The sequence below is a fragment of the Rattus norvegicus genome, chromosome 2, assembly GCF_021556685.1.
Source record: "Rattus norvegicus strain SHRSP/BbbUtx chromosome 2, alternate assembly SHRSP_T2T, whole genome shotgun sequence".
Taxonomy (NCBI): Eukaryota; Metazoa; Chordata; class Mammalia; order Rodentia; family Muridae; genus Rattus; species Rattus norvegicus.
The window spans coordinates 2,814,937-2,840,447 of NC_141535.1; the positions used below are offsets into that span (position 1 = coordinate 2,814,937).

Sequence of the window (25,511 nt, forward strand, 5' to 3'; positions counted from 1 at the left end):
GTGCCCCAAGACTGTCCGCCTATTGCATGGATTGATAAATATCCTGCACTTATCCTCTCCCTTCAAATTGTCTCTTTTGTCTTTCCAATGCATACAATGTTAGCATCAAACCTGCAGTATTGTCAAGTATCCAAGTGAACAAGCTGTTCATTTTATTGCTGTGAACAAATACTTGAAATAGACAATTTAGAGGAAGAAGTGCTTATCCTTCCTAGAAATCCAAGGGGATCATCCCATCACAGAAGCTGGAAAGAGATCAACTTGTCATATTGCATCAACAGTCAAGAAACTAAGTCAGAACACAGTGGGCATCAGCTCTTTGATGGCTATTCATGATTGTCAGCTTGACTATGTATGAACTAAACTATAATCTTGTAATGGAAGGTACATCTGTGAGAAATTTCCTGCTTGGTTTGAAGTGGTTGAATCTGCTTCTAGTCTAGACATTTGAGGTGGAAAGACTACAGGATTTTGATTCAAATCTTGAAGTAGAAAGATTATCTTTCAGTCTAGGACATAACTTCTGATGGAAGGCTATATAAGGAGATCGAAGAATGAAGGTTTTGTTATTTGCCTGTTTCCTCCACCTTGTAAGTTCATTGATTTCTTCACTGACACTGGCTCCCAATTTTTCTGGATTCCATCATATACTGAAGTGTTGGACCCTCTTGGGGACCCTCAGTGTTTACCCACTGCTGAGCCTTTCTGATGCATTTGAAAGCCCTTTCTCTTTAGAAAGGAACATCCTGACCTTTCTGTTTGGGCCTGGGCTGTAACACCTGGGTTGTAACATCTTTGATGTCAGTTCTTGGTTTCAGTTTCTGTTTTCCTGCTGAAAATGTAAACTCATTTTTCCATTGTGCTTCCTGAGATTTTCCACCCAGTGAATTTGGGGTGTATGTACTGTGAACCTCAGTAAAGCATTGGCATTCTCTTCGCACAAATGATCAGAGTCTCTGCCTTTTCTTAAAATTAACCAGGCCTACTCCTGATTCTCGGTACTGTGGCCATTTTGGTGCCATTACTTAAGACCACATGGAGAGAAAGGTTCATTCCTCTGCAAGTTCTGTGACCCTACAGTACCATAGTGAATATAAGTTATAACCCCTCTCTCAATACAAGATCTACTACAGATTTTAAACCTTCCAGAATAGGTCAACCAACTCAGAAACAAGTATTCAAGCCTGAGGGCTGTCTTAGGATTTTACTTCTGAGAGCAAACAACATGACTAAGGTAATTTTTTTTGGGACATCTTTTAATGGTGCCAGCTTACAGATTCAGAGGATCAGTCCATTATCATTAAGACAGGAGAATAGGAATGCCCAGGTAGGCATGGCACAAGAAAAGAAAAAAGTGCAACATCTTATTCTATAGCCAAAAAGAATAAGACTGGCATCCTCAGGCAGCTAAGATGAAGCTCTCAAACCCAAGCCAACAATGACACACTTTCTCCAACAGGGTCACAACTCCAAAGACTGCCACTTTCTGGGCCAAACAAACACATTTTTTGCCCTAGTCCACATAGGCTTCTTTAAATATATGAGTATATGGAGGTCATACCTAAACATAACATAATGTAGATTATATTTAGACTAACTACAAGAGTCTTCAGAGTATTTATCAGTCTCATCAATATTAAAAGTCAAAAGATCAAAGTCTTTTCTGAGATTCATTCAATTACATAAGTTTAATTGCCTTTAAAGTAAAAATCAAAAATTAGATGACGTATGCTATGTACATCAAATAATCTCATAGTGAATAAATACTGGGAAAAAGCCTCTCTGGATAAACTCTAAACTCTGCAACCCCAAGCCTGATGTCAAAACACTGTTCAAAATTAGAACTTTTGACATTTTTTGTTGACTGCACAACAATTCTTTTTGTGAGCTTCCATTCCTGGTCAGCAGCTTTCCTCAGCAGATATACAATTGCTTCCATTCTCAAATATTATGGGGTCTCCAAGGCACATTAAATGTTACAGCTTCAAGTTGTAAAGTCTCCAATGCACATATCTATGCTCTGATTGACTTCACCATGCTGCTGTTGTTGCTATTGATCATCTCATGGTACTGGCATCTCCAATCCAGTGTAGTTTTCCACAGCAACTATAATTTATCAATAACGTCTCACAGGCTTTCTTCATGGAAACCTTCTTTAACTCATTTGCATGTCCCCTTCAGTTTTCAGCCATCAACTGAAACTGAGACTGCATCTTTACCAATGATACTCCCTGGAATCTCACAGTGCCAAGTCTCAGCTACTCTCCATTTTCTCTTTATACCTTCAAAGCCACCACCACCAGGATGAATCTTATAAATTACCAACTCCACTGTCATCATGAGGTAAAAGCTTGGCTATCTCTGGAGCACAGCTTCATTGTGATCTCAGAAAATACTTTCCAGATTTTGCCACAGGGATGATGATCTCTTCCTAATCACAGTTAATTTCTTAGTTCAAGCTGACATCAATTGTCACAGGAATCCCTTACATTGTTGACTCTAAATCCAAATCCACATGGCTGAATCTAAAGAATTATGATGCGTTCTGCAACTAGAACATGACCCTCTTTCCTTACTGCATTATTAGCAGGTTTATGATTTTTATTTACTTCACTTCCTAAAATTTGCTATCTTCGAACTTGCTCTATAATTAACCTTGATCGCAGAGATCTGCATGTCTCTCTCTCTCCTGAATGCTGCGGTGAAAACATGTACCACAGGCCAGAATTTCAGTGTTTCTCTACTTGGAACATGGTGTAAAGAAGGCAGGCCTAGGAATCAAGAGATCAGCTTGCCTCATTCTCCTGATAATAAAGGTGTGTGCCATCATGCTTGGAATTAAGTTTAGCTGGGTGAGGTCTGGCCCCAAAATTATCACTCTCTTAATATATTTATCTCACTGAATATAGGAGTCAAGTCAATTTCACTTGAACCAAACATATTATATGTTTTTTTTTCCTTTTTCAAATTGCTATTTTTCACTAAAATGCTCTTCATAGGACGAAACCAGAGGCTGATACACCTGAGAGCAGAGGTAAGACAAACTCTTCTTCTCTGAGTGACTTCCCTACAGTCCTCAAGACAAACAAATAAAGGAGAAGTCTGGAACAGGACTCTTCTAGTTTTTGCCTGCATCCAGAACTGAGCGGTCACACAACTCTCTGAACACAGATCTGGCTATAAATAAACAGGTCTACAGGAGTGCTGACACGCAGGCTTACAAGAAGATCAAGACACTAACAGAGAGAACAACACAAGCTACCACCAGAGACAACCTGGTGGTGAGAGGCAAGTGTAGGAAGCTAAGAAAAGAAACCAAGACTATTTCATAGCACTAGAGCTCAGTTCTCCCACCAAAGCAAATACTGAATATCCAAAAACACTGGAAAAACAAGGTTAAGATTTAACATCACACCTCATAATGATGATAGAGGACTTTAAGAAGGACATAAAAAACTCCCTTAAAGAAATAAAGGAAAACAGAGGTAAACAAGTAGATGCCCTTGTTTTTGTTTTTGTTTTTTTGGTTCATTTTTTCAGAGCTGGGGACCGGACCCAGGGCCTTGCGCTTCCTAGGTAAGCGCTCTACCACTGAGCTAAATCCCCAGCCCCTACAAGTAGATGCCCTTAAAGAGGAAACACAAACATCCCTTAAAGAATTACAGGAAAACACATCCAAACAGGTAAAGGAATTTAACAAAACAACCCAAGATTTAAAAACAGATATATAAACAATAAACAAATACAAAGGAAGAGAACCCTGGAGATAGAAATCCTAAGAAAGAGATAAGGAGTCATAGATGCAAGAATCACACATAATATAAGAGATAGAAGAGAGATTCTGAGGGCAGAAGATACCATAGAAAACATGGACACAACTGCCAAAGAAACAGTGAAATGCAAAAAGCCCCTAACTAAAATCATCCAGAAAATCAAGGACACAATGAGAAGATCAAACCTAAGAATAAGAAGGATAAAAGAGAGTGAAAACTACCAAATTAAAAGGCTGCTAAATATCTTCAACAAAATTATAGATGGAAACTTCCCTAACATAAAGAAAGAGATAGCCCACAAACGTAAAAGAAGCCTACAGAACTCCAAATAGATTGGACCATAAAAGAAATTCCTCCTGTCACATAATAGTCAAAACACCAAATGCACAATACAAAGAATATTAAAAGCAGTAAAGGAAAAAGGTTAAGTAACATATATAGGCAGACTTATCATAATTAACCAGACTTCTCACCAGAGACTGATCCTGGGCAGAATTCATACAGACTCTAAGAGAACTCAAATGCAAGCCCAGGCTACAGTATCCAGCAAACCTCTCAATTAACATTCATGGAGAAACCAAGATATTCCATAAAAAAAACAAGTTTACACAATAACTTTACAGAAATTCAGCCCTACAAACAATAATAGAGAGAAAGCTCTAACAGAAGGAGAGAAATTTCAACCGGGGAAAAGAAAGAAATTTACTTTCTTGCATCAAGCCCAAAGGAAGTGAGACACAAACATAGTTACACCTCAAACAACAAAAATAACAGGAAACAACAATCACTTTTCCTTACTATCTCTTAACATCAATGAACTCAATTTCCCAATAGAGAGAAATAGACTAACAGACTGGATACTTAAAGAGGACCCAGCGTTTTGCTGCATAAGGAAAACACACCTCAGTGACAAAGACAGCCACTACCCCAGAGTAAAAGACTAGAAAACAATTTTCTCAGCAAATGGTCCTAAGAAACAAGTTGGGGTAGCCATTCTAATATCAAACAAAATTGACTTTCCATTAAAAGTTTTCAAAAAGAAGAGGAAGAATTTCATATTCATCAGAGGAAATATCTACTGAGAAGTACTCTCAAATCTGAATCCCTCTGTTCCAAATGCAAGGACACCTACATTTATAAAATGAACATTATTAAAGCACCAAGCACACATTTCACACCACACAATAATAGTAGGAGATTTCAACACCCCTTCTCTCATCAATGGACAGATCATGGAAGCAGAAAGTAAAGAGAGACATAGAGAAACTAACAAATTTTCCACCAAATGGATTTAACATATATTTTTAGCACACTTCGTCCTAAAACAAAAGAATATAGTTTCTTCTCAGCACCTCATGATACCTTCTCCATAATTGACCATAAAATCAGTCACAAAACAGGCATAAACAAACACAAGAAGACGGAAATGATCCCATGTATCATATCATCTAACTACAGACAAAGGCTGTCTCTTCAATAACAACAAAAACCACAGAAAGCCCACATACACATGGTAGTTATACAATGTTCTACTCAATGATAACTTTGTAAAGGAAGAAATAAAAAAAGAGAAAGAAAATTAAGAACTTTTCAGAATATAATGAAAATGTAGGTACAAGATTCCCAAACTTATGGGATACAGTGAAAGTAATGCTAAGAGGAAAACTAATAACTCTGAGTGCTTCCAAAAAGAAACTAGAGAGAGCATACATTAACAACTTGACAGCACCCATAAAAGCTCTAGAAAAAAAAGAATCAAATAAACTGATTTAGGAAATAATTAAACTCAGGGCTGAAATCAACCAAGTAAAAACAAAAAAGAACTAAACAAATTAACAACAAAACTAGGAGCTGGTTGTTTGAGAAAATCAACATGACAGATTAACCCTTAACCAGACTAACCAGAGGGCACAGAGAATGTATTCAAATTAACAAAATGAAAGGGAGGAGTTGAACAGTAGTGGCGGTGGTGACTCTGACAACTTGGGACTCAGTGCAAGTACCACAGACTAAACCATGATAGTTTCGAGTATCTTCAGGCTCTCCTCTGTCCTTTGGTCAGCAGTTTGTGCAATTGAGGAACATTGGTGTTACAGCTGTGGTGTTTAATAAGGAACTTGATCCTGCACAGAAACTTCGTGGACAAGATTAAAGTGGTCAAAACAAAGCAACAGACATCTGGAGGACCTATTGATACTGGCCCAGAGTATCATCAATATCTGGACAGAGAGCTTTTTAACCTTAAACAAATGTTGGTAAAGGAGAGATGGATAAGTTTCCTACCTTCAACTTTGAGGATCCCAAATTTGAAGTCATTGACGAAACCCAGTCTTGAGGAACATATACCATGTGGCAATTTCTAATAAATTAGTAGTAAAGCTAACCTAAAATATTCAAATAAACATTCACTTTACAGTTAAAAAATGAAAAGGGAGACATAACAGCAGAATTTGAGAAAATTTACAAAATCATCAGATCCCACTACAAAAGCCAATAATCAACAAAAGTGGAAAATCTGGATCAAGTGGAAAATATTCTAGACAGATACCTGATATCAAATTAAATCAGGATCAAATAAACCATCTAAACATTCCCATAACTTCTAAAGAAATTAAAGAAGTTACTAAAAGTCTCTCAACTGAAAAATACCCAGGATAAAATGGGTTCAGTGCAGCATTCTATCATAACTCCATAGAAGACCTTATACCAATACCATCCAAACTATACCACAGAATAGAAGAAATAGAAGAAACACTACACAATTTATTTTCTGAAGCCACAGTTATGCTTATAACTAAAACACTTAAAGACCCAACAAAGAGCAAGAATTGCAAACCAATTTCGGTTATGAATATCGATGCAAAAACACTCAATAAAATTCTTGCAAACCAAACCCAAAAAGAATTCAAAACAATCATCCATCATGATCAAGCTGGCTTCATCCCAAGGATGCAGGGATGGTTTAATATACAGAAATCCATAAACATAATCCACTATGTAAATGAAATCAAAGGAAAAAAGAAAGATAATTATTTCATGAGATTCTGAGAAAGCATTTGACAAAATTCAACACCACTTTATGATAAAAGTCCTGGAAAGATTAAGAATTCAACATCCAAATCAAAACATAGTAAAAGCAATATACAGCAAACCAGTAGCTAATATCAAGGTAAATGGAGAGAAACTTGAAGCAATCCCACTACTATCAGGGAATAGACAAGACTGCACACTCTCTCCCTACTTATTCAATATAGTACTCAAAGTCCTAGTCAGAGCAATCAGACAGCAAATTGAGGTCCAACTGACACAAATTGGAAAGGAGGAAGTCAATATATAACCATTAGGAGATGATATGATAGTATATTTAATTGACCCAATGATTCCACCAGAGAAATAGTAAGCCTGATAAAAAACTTTAGCAAAGTGGCTGTGTAGAAAATTAAGAAAAACAAATAGGTAGCCTTCTCAAAGTATAAACAGTCAGTGAAAGAAATTAGGGAAATGACACCATTCATAATAGTCATAAATAATACAAAATACCTTGGTGTAACTCTAACCAATCAAGGGAAAGATCTGTGTGACAAGAACTTCAAGTCTCTGAAGAAAGAAATTAAAGAAGATCTCAGAAGATGGAAGGATCTACCATGATTATGGATTGGCAGGATAAATATAATAAAAATGGCCATCATGTCAAAAGCCATCTAGAGATTCCATGCAATCCTCATCATAATTCCAACTCTAATATTCATAGAGTTAGAAAGAGAAATTTGCAAACTCATCTGGACATCGAAAACTATCCTCAACAATAAAAGAACTTCTGGAGGAATCACCATCTTAGACCTCAAGCTGTATTACAGAAAAAAAGTGATAAAAACCGTATGGTCCTGGTAAAAAGAAAAGGAGATAGATCAATAGAATAGAATTGAAGACCCAGGAATGAACCCATCCCTATGGTCACTCAATATTTGACAGTGAATTAAAACCATCCAGTGGGGAAAAAAAGATAGCATTTTTAATAATTTTTGCTGGTTTAATTGGAGGTCAGCATGTAGAAAAATGTAAATCATTCTATTCTTATGGCTATGTAAAAGGCTTAAATCCAAGGGGATCTAGGACCTGCATATAAAACCAGATACACTCAAACTAATAGAAGAAAATGTGGGGAAGAGCCTCGAATACGTGGGCACTCTGAAAAATTTCCTGAACAAAACACCAAAGGTTTATGCTCTTCAAGAATGAACAATTGGGACTTTATAAAATTGCAAAGCTTCTGTAATGCAAAGGACACTGTCAATAGGACAAAATTACACCCAATTGATGGGAAAAGATCTTTACCTATCCTACATCTGATAGAGGTCTAATATCCAAAATACACAAAGAATTCAAGGAGTTAGATTCCAGAGGTCAAATAACCCTATATAAAAAATGTGGTACAGAGCTAAAGAAGGAATACTCATCTGAAGAACATTGAATGGCTAAACAACTATTCAACATTCTTAGTCATCAGGAAAATGCAAATGAAAACAACCATTAGATTTGACCTTACACCAGTCGGAATGGCTAAGATCAAAAACTCATATATAAACAGGTGCTGGTGAGGATGTGGAGAAAGAAGAACGATCCTTAATTGTTGGTGGGATTTCAAGCTAGTAAAACCACTCTGGAAGTCGCTCTGGAGATTCCTCAAAAAATTGGATATAGTACTGCCAAATGACCCACCTATACCACTTTTGTGCATATACCCAAATGATGCTTCAACTATAACAAGGACACATGCTCAAATATGTTCATAGCAGATATATTTATAATAGTTAGAAGCTGGAAAATACCCAGATGCCTTTCAACAGAGGAATGGATACAGAAAATGTGAAACTTCTACACAATGGTGTACTATACAGGTATCAAAAACAATGACTTCATGAAACTTACAAGCAAATGGGTGGAACTAGAAATATCATCTGGAATACGTAACTGAATCACAGAAAGACACAAATGGTATGCATTCACTGATAAGAGCGTATTAGCCCAAATGCTCTAATTACCCAAGATACAATCCATAGACTACATGAGGGTCAAGAAGATGGATAATCAAAGTGCAGATGCTTCAGTCCTTAAATAAATGAATAAAATTAATCATAAGAGAAGATATGGAAACAATATTTAGAGCAGAGACTGAAGGATTGACCATTTAGAGCCTGTTCCACCTGGGCATCCAGCATATATATATATATATATATATATATATATATATATATATATATATATATATACAGCTACCAAACATAGACAATATTGATGAAGCCAAGAAGTGCATGCTGAAAGCAGCCTGATACAGCTGTTTCTGGAGAGGCTCGGACAGAGCAGGACAAATACAGAGGCAATTCTAGCAACAAACCTTTGAACTGAGAATAGTGTTCCCAATGCATAAGTTAGAGAAAGGTTTGAAGGAGCTAAAGGGGCTTGCAATCCCATAAGAACAATAGCAAGCAACGGGAGCTACCAGGGACTAAACCACTACCCAAAGAATACACATGGACAGACCCACAGCTCCAGCCGCTTATGCAGCAGAGGATGACTTTATTGGGCACGAATGGGATAATTCTTTTGTCCATTAAAGGCTGGACCTTATTGTAGAGGAATGTCAGGGAGGTATGGCTGGGTTAGGGATGGGGAACACCCTCATAGAAGTTGAAGATCAGATGGGATGGGGTGTTATGTATGGGAAACAAGGAAAGAAATAACTTTTGAAATGTAAATTTTAAAAATCCAAAAATTTAAATATATAAATCAATAAATCAACAAGTAAGTAAGTTAATTACATCCGTGGCCCAAGAGGAAACTGTAGAAGGCCTCTGGGTTCCCGTAGGGGAGGGCCCAGGAGCGGCAGGACCCCTGCGCCTGAGACACCGCTGGAACCTGAAGGAAACAGACCGGATAAACAGTTCTCTGCACCCAAATCCCGTGGGAGGGAGAGCTAAACGTTCAGAGAGGCAGAAACGCCTGGGAAACCAGAAGAGACTGCACTCTGCACACACATCACAGACGCCAGAGGAAAACACAAAACGCCATCTGGAACCCTAGTGCACGGAAGCTCCAGGAAAGGGCGGCGCAGATGTTCCTGGTTGCTGCCGCCACAGAGAGCTCGTGGGCAGCACCCCGCGAGCAAACTTGAGCCTCGGGACCACAGGTAATACCAAATTTTCTGCTGCAAGTGACCTGCCTGGTGAACTCAAGACACAGGCCCAAAGGAACAGCTGAAGACCTGTAGAAAGGAAAAACTACATGCCCGAAAGCAGAACACTCTGTCCCCATAACTGGCTGAAAGAAAACAGGAAAACAGGTCTACAGCACTCCTGACACACAGGCTTATAGGACAGTCTAGCCACTGTGAGAAATAGCAGAACAAAGTAACACTAGAGATAATCTGATGGCGAGAGGCAAGCACACGAAACCAAGCAACAGAAACCAAGACTACATGGCATCATCGGAGCCCAATTCTCCCACCAAAATAAACATGGAATATCCAAACACACCAGAAAAGCAAGATCTAGTTTCAAAATCATATTTGATCATGATGCTGGAGGACTTCAAGAAAGATGTGAAGAACTCCCTTAGAGAAACACAGGAAAACATTAATAAACAAGTAGAAGCCTACAGAAAGGAATCGCAAAAATCCCTGAAAGAATTCCAGGAAAACACAAACAAACAGTTGAAGGAATAAAAAATGGATATAGAAGCAATCAAGAAAGAACACATGGAAACAACCCTGGATATAGAAAACCAAAAGAAGAGACAAGGAGCTGTAGATACAAGCTTCTACAACAGAATACAAGAGATGGAAGAGAGAATCTCGGGAGCAGAAGATTCCATAGAAATCATTGACTCAACTGTCAAAGATAATGTACAGCAGAAAAAGCTACTGGTCCACAACATACAGGAAATCCAGGACTCAATGAGAAGATCAAACCTAAGGATAATAGGTATAGAAGACAGTGAAGACTCCCAGCTCAAAGGACCAGTAAATATCTTCAACAAAATCATAGAAGAAAACTTCCCTAACCTAAAAAAAGAGATACCCAGAGGCATACAAGAAGCCTACAGAACTCCAAATAGATTGGACCAGAAAAGAAAAACCTCCCGTAACATAATAGTCAAAACACCAAACGCACAAAATAAAGAAAGAATATTAAAAGCAGTAAGGAAAAAAGTCAAGTAACATATAAAGGCAGACCTATCAGAATCACACCAGACTTTTCGCCAGAAACTATGAAGGTCAGAAGATGCTGGACAGATGTCATACACACCCTAAGAGAACACAAATGCCAGCCCAGGTTACTGTATACTGCAAAACTCTCAATTAACATAGATGGAGAAACCAAGATATCCCATGACAAACCAAATTTATACAATATCTTTCGACAAATCCAGCACTACAAAGGATAATAAATGGTAAAGCCCAACATAAGGAGGCAAGCTATACCCTAGAAGAAGCAAGAAACTAATCGTGTTGGCAACAAAACAAAGAGAAGAAAAGCACACAAACATAACCTCACATCCAAATATGAATATAACAGGAAGCAATAATCACTATTCCTTAATATCTCTCAACATCAATGGCCTCAACTCCCCAATAAAAAGACATAGATTAACAAACTGGATACGCAACGAGGACCCTGCATTCTGCTGCCTACAGGAAACACACCTCAGAGACTAAGACAGACACTACCTCAGAGTGAAAGGCTGGAAAACAACTTTCCAAGCAAATGGTCAGTAGAAGCAAGCTGGAGTAGCCATTCTAATATCAAATAAAAGCAATTTTGAACTAAAAGTCATCAAAAAATAAGGAAGGACACTTCATATTCATCAAAGGAAAAATCCACCAAGATGAACTCTCAATCCTAAATATTTATGCCCCAAATACAAGGGCACCTACATATGTAAAAGAAACCTTAATAAAGCTCAAAACACATATTGCACCTCACACAATAATAGTGGGAGATTTCAACACCCCACTCTCATCAATGGACAGATCATGGAACCAGAAATTAAACAGAGACGTAGACAGACTAAGAGAAGTCATGAACCAAATGGACTTAACGGATATTTATAGAACATTCTATCCTAAAGCAAAAGGATATACATTCTTCTCAGCTCCTCATGGAACTTTCTCCAAAAGTGACCATATAGTTGGTCAAAAAACAGGCCTCAACAGGTACAGAAAGATAGAAATAATCCCATGCGTGTTATCAGACCACCACGGCCTAAAACTGGTCTTCAATAACAATAAGGGAAGAATGCCCATATATAAGTGGAAATTGAACAATGCTCTACTCAATGATAACCTAGTCAAGGAAGAAATAAAGAAAGAAATTAAAAACTTTTTAGAATTTAATGAAAATGAAGGTACAACATACCCAAACTTATGGGACACAATGAAAGCTGTGCTAAGAGGAAAACTCATAGCCTTGAGTGCCTGCAGAAAGAAACAGGAAAGAGCATATGTCAGTACCTTGACAGCACACCTAAAAGCTCTAGAGCAAAAAGAAGCAAATACACCCAGGAGGAGTAGAAGGCAGGAAATAATCAAACTCAGAGCTGAAATCAACCAAGTAGAAACAAAAAGGACCATAGAAAGAATCAACAGAACAGAACTTGGTTCTTTGAGAAAATCAACAAGATAGATAAACCATTAGCAGGACTAAGGAGAGGACACAGAGAGTGTATCCAAATTAACAAAATCAGAAATGAAAAGGGAGACATAACTACAGATTCAGAGGAAATTGAAAAACTCATTAGATCTTACTATAAAAGCCTATATTCAACAAAACTTGAAAATCTACAGGAAATGGACAATTTCCTAGACTGGTACTAGGTACCGAAGTTAAATCAGGAACAGATAAACCAGTTAAACAACCCCATAACTCCTAAGGAAATAGAAGCAGTCATTAAAGGTCTCCTAACCAAAAAGAGCCCAGGTCCAGACGGGTTTAGTGCAGAATTCTATCAAACATTCATAGAAGACCTCATACCAATATTATCCAAACTATTCCACAAAATTGAAACAGATGGATCACTCCTGAATTCCTTCTATGAAGCCACAATTACTCTTATACCTAAACCACACAAAGACCCAACAAAGAAAGAGAACTTCAGGCCAATTTCCCTTATGAATATCGACGCAAAAATATTCAACAAAATTGTGGCAAACCGAATCCAAGAGCACATCAAAACAATCATCCACCATGATCAAGTAGGCTTCATCCCAGGCATGCAGGGATGGTTTAATATACGGAAAACCATCAACGTGATCCATTATATAAACAAACTGAAAGAACAAAACCACATGATCATTTCATTAGATGCTGAGAAAGCATTTGACAAAATTCAACACCCCTTCATGATAAAAGTCCTGGAAAGAATAGGAAGTCAAGGCCCATACGTAAACATAGTAAAAGCCATATACAGCAAACCAGTTGCTAACATTAAACTAAATGGAGAGAAACTTGAAGCAATCCCACTAAAATCAGGGACTAGACAAGGCTGCCCACTCTCTCCCTACTTATTCAATATATTTCTTGAAGTTCTAGCCAGAGCAATCAGACAACAAAAGGAGGTCAAGGGGATACAGATCAGAAAAGAAGAAGTCAAAATATCACTATTTGCAGATGATATGATAGTTTATTTAAGTGATCCCAAAAGTTCCACCAGAGAACTACTAAAGCTGATAAACAACTTCAGCAAAGTGGCTGGGTATAAAATTAACTCAAATAAATCAGTAGCCTTCGTCTACACAAAAGAGAAACAAGCCGAGAAAGAAATTAGGGAAAGGACACCCTTCATAATAGACCCAAATAATATAAAGTACCTCAGTGTGACTTTAACCAAGCAAGTAAAAGATCTGTACAATAAGAACTTCAAGACACTGAAGAAGGAAATTGAAGAAGACCTCAGAAGATGGAAAGATCTCCCATGCTCATGGATTGGCAGGATTAATATAGTAAAAATGACCATTTTACCAAAAGCGATCTACAGATTCGTGCAATCCCCATCAAAATACCAATCCAATTCTTCAAAGAGTTAGACAGAACAATTTGTAAATTCATCTGGAATAACAAAAAACCCAGGATAGCTAAAACTATCCTCAACAATAAAAGGACTTCAGGGGGAATCACTATCCCTGAACTCAAGCAGTATTACAGAGCAATAGTGATAAAAAACTGCATGGTATTGGTACAGAGACAGACAGATATACCAATGGAACAGAATTGAAGACCCAGAAATGAACCCACACACCTATGGTCACTTGATTTTTGACAAAGGAGACAAAACCATCCAATGGAAAAAAGATAGCATTTTCAGCAAATGGTGCTGGTTCAACTGGAGGTCAACATGTAGAAGAATGCAGATTGATCCATGCTTATCACCCTGTACAAAGCTTAAGTCCAAGTGGATCAAGGACGTCCACATCAAACCAGACACACTCAAACTAATAGAAGAAAAACTAGGGAAGCATCTGGAACACATGGGCACTGGAAAAAATTTCCTGAACAAAACACCAATGGCTTACGCTCTAAGATCAAGAATCGACAAATGGGATAGCATAAAACTGCAAAGCTTCTGTAAGGCAAAGGACACTGTGGTTAGGACAAAATGGCAATCAACAGATTGGGAAAAGATCTTTACCAATCCTACAACAGATAGAGGCCTTATATCCAAAATATACAAAGAACTCAAGAAGTTAGACCGCAGGGAGACAAATAACCCTATTAAAAAATGGGGTTCAGAGCTAAACAAACAATTCACAGCTGAGGAATGCCGAATGGCTGAGAAACACCTAAAGAAATGTTCAACATCTTTAGTCATAAGGGAAATGCAAATCAAAACAACCCTGAGATTTCACCTCACACCAGTGAGAATGGCTAAGATCAAAAACTCAGGTGACAGCAGATGCTGGCGAGGATGTGGAGAAAGAGGAACACTCCTCCATTCTTGGGGGGATTGCAGACTGGTACAACCATTCTGGAAATCAGTCTGGAGTTTCCTCAGAAAATTGGACATTGAACTGCCTGAGGATCCAGCTATACCTCTCTTGGGCATATACCGAAAAGATGCCCCAACATATAAAAAAGACACGTGCTCCACTATGTTCATCGCAGCCTTATTTATCGCAGAAGCTGGAAAGAACCCAGATGCCCTTCAACAGAGGAATGGATACAGAAAATGTGGTACATCTACACAATGGAATATTACTCAGCTATCAAAAACAACGAGTTTATGAAATTCGTAGGCAAATGGTTTGAACTGGAAAATATCATCCTGAGTGAGCTAACCCAATCACAGAAAGACATACAGGGTATGGACTCACTGATAAGTGGCTATTAGCCCAAATGCTTGAATTACCCTAGATGCCTAGAACAAATGAAACTCAAGACGGATGATCAAAATGTGAATGCTTCACTCCTTCTCTAAAAGGGGAACAAGAATACCCTTGGCAGGGAAGGGAGAGGCAAAGATTAAAACAGAGACTGAAGGAACACCCATTCAGAGCCTGCCCCACATGTGGCCCATACATATACAGCCACCCAATTAGACAAGATGGATGAAGCAAAGAAGTGCAGACCGACAGGAGCCGGATGTAGATCTCTCCTGAGAGACAGAGCCAGAATACAGCAAATACAGAGGCGTATGCCAGCAGCAAACCACTGAACTGAGAATAGGACGCCAGTTGAAGGAATCAGAGAAAGAACTGGAAGAGCTTGAAGGGGCTCGAGACCCCGTATGAACAATGGCAAGCAATGAGTGCTTCCAGGGACTAAGCCACTACCTAAAGACTATACATGGACTGACCCTGGACTCTGACCTCATAGATAGCAATTAATATCCTAGTAAGATCACCAGTGGAAGGGGAAGCCCTGGGTCCTGCTAAGACTGAACCCCCAGTGAACTAGACTGTTGGGGGGAGGGCGGCAATGGGGGGAGGGTTGCGAAGGGAACACCCATAAGGAAGGGGAGGGGGGAGGGGAATGTTTGCCCAGAAACCGGGAAAGGGAATAACACTCGAAATGTATATAAGAAATACTCAAGTTAATAAAAAAAAAAGAAAGAAAGAAAAAAGAAAGGAAAAAAACTGAAAAAAAAGAAAAAAAAAAGAAACTTAATTTCAAAATTTTCTAACTTCATCCTGCCTTTTCACTGACATGACTTGCACTGAGGTTGACAACATCAGTATCAAGAACAACTCTATGCTCATTTCATTGCCAGCAATCCCTTATGTTACTTAGAATGTCTGCATTCTACACACAGTGAACAGGTTTAGCTTGTTCCTAAGTATAGCTGAGTATAGCTTATGGTTTTGACTAGAAACTGACCCAGGATGGCTCAAAATTCAAGTCCATACTCTGCAGAGGGCACAGTGACAAGGGCTAAAATTGTATTCCTTTCAAATGGCTGTAATTTGCTAAAATCAAAAATGGAAGGAAGAAATTGGAAGAAAAAGAAAAGAATCATTTGAAAATTTACTGGAAGCCTCTTTCCAGCACAGAAAGACATGGAGTAAAATGAGAAAGCTTATTGTCATTTTTATCGCTTCTCAGGAAATGCATATCTGCTCCAAGGGTGTGAGTTGGGGAATCTATCAGCATTGGAAAATGTATGAGTTACAGATTATGCTCTCTTTTTGGAATGTGCAGCTTGGCAACCTCCTTGTTAATACTTGTTTGCAAACAAAAGCCAGTCCTCCTCCAGAAACTACAGAACCAATGAGACCAAAAAAGAACAAACATTTTATATTCCATCTCCTCTGATATAGTCATCTCTGGAGACAAGTGTTCCTAACACAGAGTTGGTAAATGGTAGTTTATAGGCAGAATATCTAAAAGAGCAGCAAACTCACTCCTCTTATTATTATTATTATTTTTATTAACTTGAGTATTTCTTATTTACATTTCGAGTGTTATTCCCTTTCACAGTTTCCGGGCCAACATACCACAACCCCTCCCCCTCTCATTCTTTATAGGTGTTCCCCTCCCCATCCTCCCCCCATTGCCGCCCTGCCCCCAAGAATCACCTTCACTGAGGGTTCAGTCTTAGCAGGACCCAGGGCTTCCCCTTCCACTGGTGATCTTACTAGGATATTCAATGCTACCTATGAGGTCAGAGTCCAGGGTCAGTCCATGTATAATCTTTACGTAGTGGCTTAGTCTCTGGAAGCTCTGGTTGTTTGGCATTGTTGTTCATATGGGGTCTCGAGCCCCTTCAAGCTCTTCCACTTCTTTCTCTGATTCCTTCAACGGGGGTCCTGTTCTCAGTTCAGTGCTTTGCAGCTGGCATTCGCCTCTGTATTTGCTGTATTCTGGCTCTGTCTCTCAGGAGAGATCTACATCCGGCTCCTGTCTGCCTGCACTTATTTGCTTCATCCATCTTGTCTAATTGGGTGGCTGTATATGTATGGGCCACATGTGGGGCAGGCTCTGAATGGGTGTTCCTTCTGTGTCTGTTTTAATCTTTGCCTCTCTATTCCCTGCCAAGGGTATTTCTTGTTCCCCTTTTAAAGAAGGAGTGAAGCATTCACATTTTGATCATCCATGTTGTATTCTAGGCATCTAGGGTATTTCAAGCATTTGGGCTAATAGCCACTTATCAATGAGTGCATACCATGTGTGTTTTTCTGTGATTGGGTTACCTCACTCAGGAAGATATTTTCCAGTTCCAACCATTTGCCTATGAATTTCATAAAGGCATTGTTTTTGATAGCTGAGTAATATTTCATTGTGTAGATGTACCACATTTTCTGTATCCATTCCTCTTAAACCCACTCCTCTTAATTGCTTCCTCTGCCATCAAGAATAGTTGTCTGTGTTGTCCCTAGGTAGTCTATTTTCTGGTTCTTCTTTACAAAATTTACATGTGGTGAAAGGATAATAAAAAGAAATTATATCAGATAGGGTTGGCAAGTCAAATAGCTTCTCTAATCAGAAAGCTCTTAGAGAAAATAAAAAGTGTGTTTGGAGAATGGTGTGAGGAAGTAAAATTTTACAAATATTTGCTTTGCAAGTGTGAGACCCTAAGTTTTAATTCCCAAAACTAATGAAAATCAGGTTTGACAATATATATCTCTAATCCCAGTGTTGCTACCATAAAATGAGAGAAAGGACAGGAGAATCACAGAAGGTCTTGGGACAGTTACATCGCTGTATATAGAAAATACACTGTCTCAAAAACTGTAAAGGAAATGACATCTGAATTTGTCGTCTGATGTCTCCAAGTTGGTAAACTTGTCATGTACATTCCCACTCTCAAACATATGAATGCCGTACACCAGACACACACACACACACACACACACACACACACACACACACACACATGCACACTCACATGCTCATACCTAATAATCACAGAGAAATAAAAAATTTAAATTTTCCAAGTCTGGCTTGGCCATGTAAAAGACTGTTTGACTTGGTTTCCACCCCAGGAACTGAGCCAGCAAGTTGGCAGCCTCTGGTACTGATGGTCATTGCTGTAGGTATAAGGCTTGTTTACATAATAATGTAAGGATTGTCCTCATGCTAAGGTTAATGACTCCATGGTAATCATGGAGATAACATGACTGTGGGAGGACTTGGGAAAGATCTCTGAAAATATGAGTTCAAGAATATGTAATTCCTTAACTTTGCAAGATATAATCATTCAATGCATATTGTAAAAGGAGCTGTGTAGACTGAGAAAATCAGAGGAAGCTGTATTATAAGCCAGCTTGTCATACAGATACAAAGACAGGCAGATTCCTGAGACCATGATCAGCCTGAGAAAGAGTTAGGTTAATCCAGGCATAGTAAAAAATCATAATATCAGGATGGTATCCCACACAGTGAGCTCATTATCTGTGCTTACAAAAAAAGACAGGTCTATGGACTTATTTGCACTGTTTAAAAAAATGTTTCATTCTAAGAATGAATCTGCTGGTGTCATGGGAAACATGAGACACTGATTAATGAGATAATCAAAAGAGAATCTCAGATATTAACTGAATTGATATTTCAACAGAAGATTAGCCATTTGATCTACAAGACATGAGTTGTATGTAATTGCAAGAGAAAATTGTCTCTAGAGGGAGAAGTCTGGAAACGTGTTGAGAGCAAACATAGGCCATCAGCTTTTAACTTAAAATTTGCCTTCAACTTGGTTTGTTTTTTTTTCCACCTATCTTAAACGTCCCTCCTCTAAGGAACTTTTCTCCCATCGGAGGCTGGTCTTTGGCATAAATTAAAGTTTGATGTTGAAGAAGAGATATGGCATTAAATAGATTGGACAGATGATTAAGCTACCTACTCTCACCTACAATGTCAAGTTGTGACTGACATTTGCCAACCATCCTTGCATGTGTGTAAACCTCTGCATTTTCCAGCATATTGTCTGTAATGCTGATATGTGGTCCTTCCCTTCTCACATAGAAAGTTGCTAGGTGCACGTCCTGGCACATTCAATCACCACCTGCTTTGTATAACAAAATAGCAAAGCCATATAATGAAACTTTCTTTTGGTTGTAAGCCTAGACAAATGATGCTCCAACATACAACAAAGAGAAATGATCCACTATGTTTATAGCAGACTTATTTATAATATCCAAAAGCTGGAAAAAAACCCAGATGCCCTGGGATCCAACAGAAGAATAGAAACAGAAAATGTAGTACATCTACACAATGAAGTACTACTCAGCTATCAAAAACAATGACTTTATGAAATTCATAGGCAAATGGATGGAACCAGAAAATATCATCCTGAGTGAGGTAACCCAGTCATGAAAAAGCATACATTGTATGCATTGATTGAGAAGTAGATATTAGCCTAAACACTTGAATTACCCAAGAAACAGTCCACAGACCACATGAAACTCAAAAAGAAGGGTAACTAAAGTGAGGATTATTTAGTCCTTCTTAAAGAGGGAACAGAAATATTCATAGGAGGAAACATGGAGACAAAGTCTGGAGCAGAGACAGAAAGAATGGCCATTCAGAGCCTGCCCCACTGTGTGTGTATATATATAGATACTCCACCAAATCTAGACAATATTGATGAAGCCATGTGGACAATAGCCTACAGTTGTCTCCTGAGAAGCTCAGTCAGAGCCTAACAAATACAGAGGCAAATGTTAGCACCAAACCATTGAACTGAGAAGGTGGCCCCAAGTGGAGGAGTTAGAGAAAAGATTGAAGGAGCTGAAGGGTTTTGGACTCCCATAAGAATAACAATACCAACCAACCAGAGTTCCGAATGACGAAACCACTACCCAAAGACTACACATGGACAGACCCATGGTTCCAGTTACATATTTAGCAGTGGATGGCCTTGTTGGGCACCAACGGAAGGAGAAGCCCTTGGTCCTGCCAAGGTTGCCCCCCCGATTGTAAGGGAATTTCAGGGGCTTTGGGCAGGGAGCAGGTGTCTGCTAGTATATTAGCTCAAGAAGAAGGGGAGGGGGATGAGGTAGGGGGCTTATGACCAGAAAACAGGGAAAGGGAATAACATTCAAAATGAAAATTATAAATATCCCATTAGAAAAAGAAACTAAATGATGTCAAAAAATTAAAAAAAGGAAAAGGAAAAAAAGTTTATTGGGAATCTTGGAAGAGAATGTCCTCAAATGGGATGGAATGGGACAGTAAATCTAGAGATAGTTGTACAGCATACTTGGACATACAATACCACTAAAACGTTTTCTTAAAGTCACATTCATAGCAATACAGTCATTTAGATGTTTGTAAACTCTCTAATATTGACTTGAATCAGAAAGTGTGATTGTTACTATGTGCTAGCTACTTGACAGGATCTAGAATTGTCTTAAAGACAAATCACTGGGTATGTGAGTGGGGAGGAGTTTCAAGATCATTAAAATTGGAAAGACCTATCATAAATGTGGGTGACAACATCCCATAGGACTGAACCCTAGAATGAATAAAAATAAACTGAACTGAACATGGGATCATCATTGTCTGCTAGATAACCAAGGACACAGTGGCACCAACTGCTTCATACTCCTGGAGCCATTCCTTCTGTGCCTTGATAGACTGTATCTACTGATACCGTATCAAACAGAACAAACCTTTTCTTCTTTATGTTGTTCTTGCTAGGTATTTTGTATAGCAAAAAGACAAATAATAAGAACAAAAGAAAAGTGATGTGGGAGGATCATTGAGATTAGAATCTCATGCTTGGTCTACTGCCCCATGTCATGTAGTATTTTCCAGTTTCTCAGGACTTTAGACAGGTGTTGTTTGGAAGATTAAATGACATATATTTAAAAAGTAGCCCCGCTCTTGTTCAGTTATCAATCTTCCATATATTGGGAGTATTACCTTTGAAATAATCAGGATTCTCTCACCGATGTTCTCTGTAAATGGCAGGGAGCAGGTATCTGCTAGTATATTAGCCCAAGAAAAGTTCTCCTTCTTCATAGTTTGGCTTAAGAGTTAGTGCTCACTGAATAGCAATTGTGATGCCAAAAGAATGAGACCATTGCCTGCATGGTGTTTACAGCAAGAAACCCAAGAGAACTGAATGTGGTACTCAGCTTACTTTCTGTTTTTCCTGTGTCTGGGATTCTAGCCCATAGTAACACTAACATTTTGAGTAATTCTTCCTATAGTTAGCCTAATCTGGAAAAGCCCCCTTAGAAACACCTTCAGATTTGTCTCCAGAGTATTTCAAGAGCATGTTGAGTTGACTATCTGTATTATGCAGTCAATGAAGCACATGTGTTATATTGAATTGAATAACTACAATCCATGTACTTGTACAAATAAACTTGTTTGTAATGCATTGGCTGACTCACCAAAGAAATGGTTCTTTGAAATAAACTATAAGTTTAGAGGGAAAGAACACAGTGTGCTGGCCACTATCTGGTTGACAATTTAGAGCAGCACTGCTCCAAATCAAAGGCACTTCATATTCTAAATGACACTCAGCAGGTTATATCGGATCTGTGTTAGTTTGCCATGCATAATTAGAAATAAAAAGAGATAGAAAGTTACTTAGCGGTAATGTGCTTGGTGAGCAAGTCTGGAGACATGTGTTGGACCCCTAAACCCTGTAAAGATGGAATGAGAACTGAATACATCAAGCTGCCTTCTGATCTATACCTATGTAGCATGACATGTGCACCTAAACACACACACACACACACACACACACACACACACACACATCCTATATATTTACATACATGCACCATATACATTTACACACAATATACATTTACACACACACAGACACACAGACACACAGACACACACACACACACACACACTAAGAGTTGTAAATAAATAAATCTCTGTTCCTTGTCGTGGATACTTTAGGACGAGCAGCTAAAGTCACCCACTGCTTTGACTTCTTGCAGCATAGTTGGCTATCCTTTCAAATATGAGCAAAAATAAACCCTGTCTGCTTTAAGTTGCTTTTGTCAGGATATTTTATCACAGGTGCAAGGAAAGAAGTTCAGAAATCACTACAAGATGAAGTAGGATAGGGCTGGAGAGATGGCTCAGTGGTTAAGAGCACCGACTGCTCTTCCAAAGGTCCTGAGTTCAAATCCCAGCAACCACATGGTGGCTCACAACCATCTGTAATGAGATTTGATGCCCTCTTCTAGTGTGTCTGAAGACAGCTACAGTGTACTCATATATAATAAATGGATATTTAAAAAAAAAAGATGAAGTAGGATATGGAGGAGAAGTGGTGGAAAACCTTGAGAAGAAATTACAACCTAGATTGAGAGATGCTTACAGGGGAGATTTTGCATGCCAATCAAAGCCAGTTACCACACAGAGTGAGAAGAGTAAAGAGATGAGTAATACCACAGCTGAAGTTGAAGAAGCACAAAAGAGTGAAACTCTCACTTTAACATTCTAATTATGGGAGCTGAGGAGATAGAATAGACCATAGAATGCTTTACTTTCATTCATTTGAAATTATATTTAAACCCCAGCACCCACATAAAAAGAAGGACATGGTGACAAGCATCTGTATCCCAAGCTCTGGAAATGTAGACAAAGGAGTATCCCTGGGGCTTACTGGCTACACAAGTCAGTGAGATCCAGAATGAGTAAGAGATCTGTCTCAGAAAATAAGGTGTAGACTACCATAAACTCGGCATAAACTCTGGCCCTAATACATACACACACAAATGTGTGCATACTCATACTTCTTCAATTATATATATATATATATATATATATATATATATATATATATATAAACATATACACATACATACACACATGCACACACACACACACACACACACACACACACACACACACGCATTCTGAGTCTTCCCTGAAAGAGGGAAGACTAATGTCTCACAGATTTCACAAAGAAGGGTTCCTGTGCTAGAGGTCAGGGGTGGGTTTTCCCATCGGGAAGTCTAAAGTTGAGGCTAAGCTGAAACATGACAAAATTAAATGGATGAAAAAATAAGGCAGCAGAGCTGGCTATTTAAAGGGGAAGCTACAAATTACATCAGCAGGAATTCTTTGCAGCGATAAAACTACACTTGTTTACAAGAAGATCCTTAATAAAGCACTTCAAATAGAAGCTGTGGACTGTAGTAAATTAGCCGAATACAGATACCAAGAAGAATTCTACAAAACACAAATTGGTAAATGCTAATTCATTGAATAACCAATTTACCTAAAACTTGCAGAAGACTCCTATAAAACTAGTTCTCACTGTTTACCTTTATAGCAATGGTAAAAATCTAGAGTGGCCTTGTCCCAAAGCTTGCACACATGAGCACTTTTTTTTAATACTTACAGATGTGGTTTGATGTGTATATAGTGATGATATGTATTCTGGCAGATGGTATATTTCCATTGTCTCCACTGTCTATTCTCTACCTCCAAAACCGAGATGGGTTTGAAACATCAATCAGGGGCTGGTGGCTCATGCCTGAAATTCCAGCACTTGCCAGGGTCATTTTCTCTTCTTTGCACAGAAGTTTCAAGTGAGTCACAAAATCAGATTGCCTTTCACCTTGGCTGTCTGAGCTCAGTATTTCATTAACTAATAGCAAATCACTCTTATTAGAACCTGCTCGAATACAATAGATAGGGGGAAATAGTCTTACTCATAGGAAATAGTGTTGGCATAGGAAAAAGTAGCCTTAGCATAGGAAGTAATATTAACAATAAATGGCACCTTGCAGAACAAAATAAAACTTCTGAATGGCAAAGAACACTGTCATTAGGACAACATGGCATCCTACAGAAAGGAATAAAATTTACCAACTACAAATCTGATATATTGGGAATATTTGAAAGATCTAAAGATCTAAAAAAAAAAATTCCCCGACATCAAGAAACCAAACAACTCAACTAAAAATAGGGTACAAATTAAACAAAGAGTTATCAAAGATGAAATGCAAATGGCTAAGAAACACACAAATGTTCAATATCCTTAATCATCAGGAAAATGAAAATGAAAGCTACTTGGAGATTTCATCTTACATCAGTCAGAATCACCAAGATCAATGAAAGGATGTGAACTAAGAGAATGCGCTTTCATTGTGGTTAAGCCTGAAATTATACAGTCACTATGGAAATCAGTGTGATGGTTCCTCAGGAAGCTGGACATTTACCTCAAGATCCAGCTATAATATTCTTCTACATATATGCAAAGAATCTTTTACTTTCTACAAACACATATGCTCAATCATTTTCATAACTGCTCCACTCATAAAAAATGTGATACATTTAAGTATTAGAGTATTACTGGATCATTTTTTAAAAATGAGATTATTAAATTCCCAGGCAAATGGATGATGCTAGAAAGTAATTTATATGGGTGAAGTAACCCAGATCCCAAAAGACAAATGTAGTATGTATTTACATATATAAGAATGTTAGCTTTTAAATCTTTGATAAAGGTATACTCCATACAATGGCCAGAAGTTAGGTACAGAGTAAGTTACTGGAGGGGAGAAAGTGATACGGGTCTCCCTAGGAAGGAAAGATAAAATAGATGTTTATGGATGGACTATAAGGCAAATATCAAACAGGAGGGAAGAGAAGAACAAAGACAGAAACACTAGGAAAGACAAGTAAGACTAAAGGCCATTTGAGGTGTCATGGAAACTTGTTATAATAGAAACTTGCAACATTTCTGAAGTTAAATGGAATTATCAAATAGCTGGGAAGACAGAACACCAACAAGACATCTCTCCTCACCATATGAAATCTTCCAGTACAGAAATGGGTTGCATCAATTAACATAATTAAGAGAGTTCCCCACAAACATGCCCAGAGGCCAACCTAATATTGGCAATCCCTATCTGAAACTCTCTTTCTAGCTGATCCTAGGTTCTGTCAAGTTCATAATTAAAGCTAACCATCCCAACCCAGAAAAAAAAGCCAACATGGCCAGAAAGGGATCAGGAGCAAGTAGATATGTGGAATAAATTAAGTATCCAAAAATGTTGTATATAAGTGTGGTTGTCTGGCACAGAAAGTGACATCATTAGTAGGTTGGACCTTGCTGGAGAAACTAGGAATGAGATTTGAGACCCTCCTCCTAGATGTCTGAAAATAGTCGGATCCTGGCTTCCCTTTGATGAAATGTAGAATTCAGCTTCTCTAGCATCACTCCTGTCTGGACAGTGCCATGTTCCTGCCTTGATGATAATGAACTGTGGAGCTGAATTTGAGTACCAACTCTAATTAAATATTGTCCTTTATAAGAGTTGTC

The 25,511-nt window shown here is 38.3% G+C and overlaps 2 pseudogenes; both read left to right on the plus strand.

The window, feature by feature from the left end:
* Nucleotides 1–25,511, plus strand: part of LOC148006609 (uncharacterized) — a 2,902,548-nt pseudogene that overhangs the window by 2,765,661 nt on the left and 111,376 nt on the right.
* LOC103691400 (ATP synthase-coupling factor 6, mitochondrial pseudogene) lies at nt 5,790–6,108 on the plus strand (annotated as a pseudogene).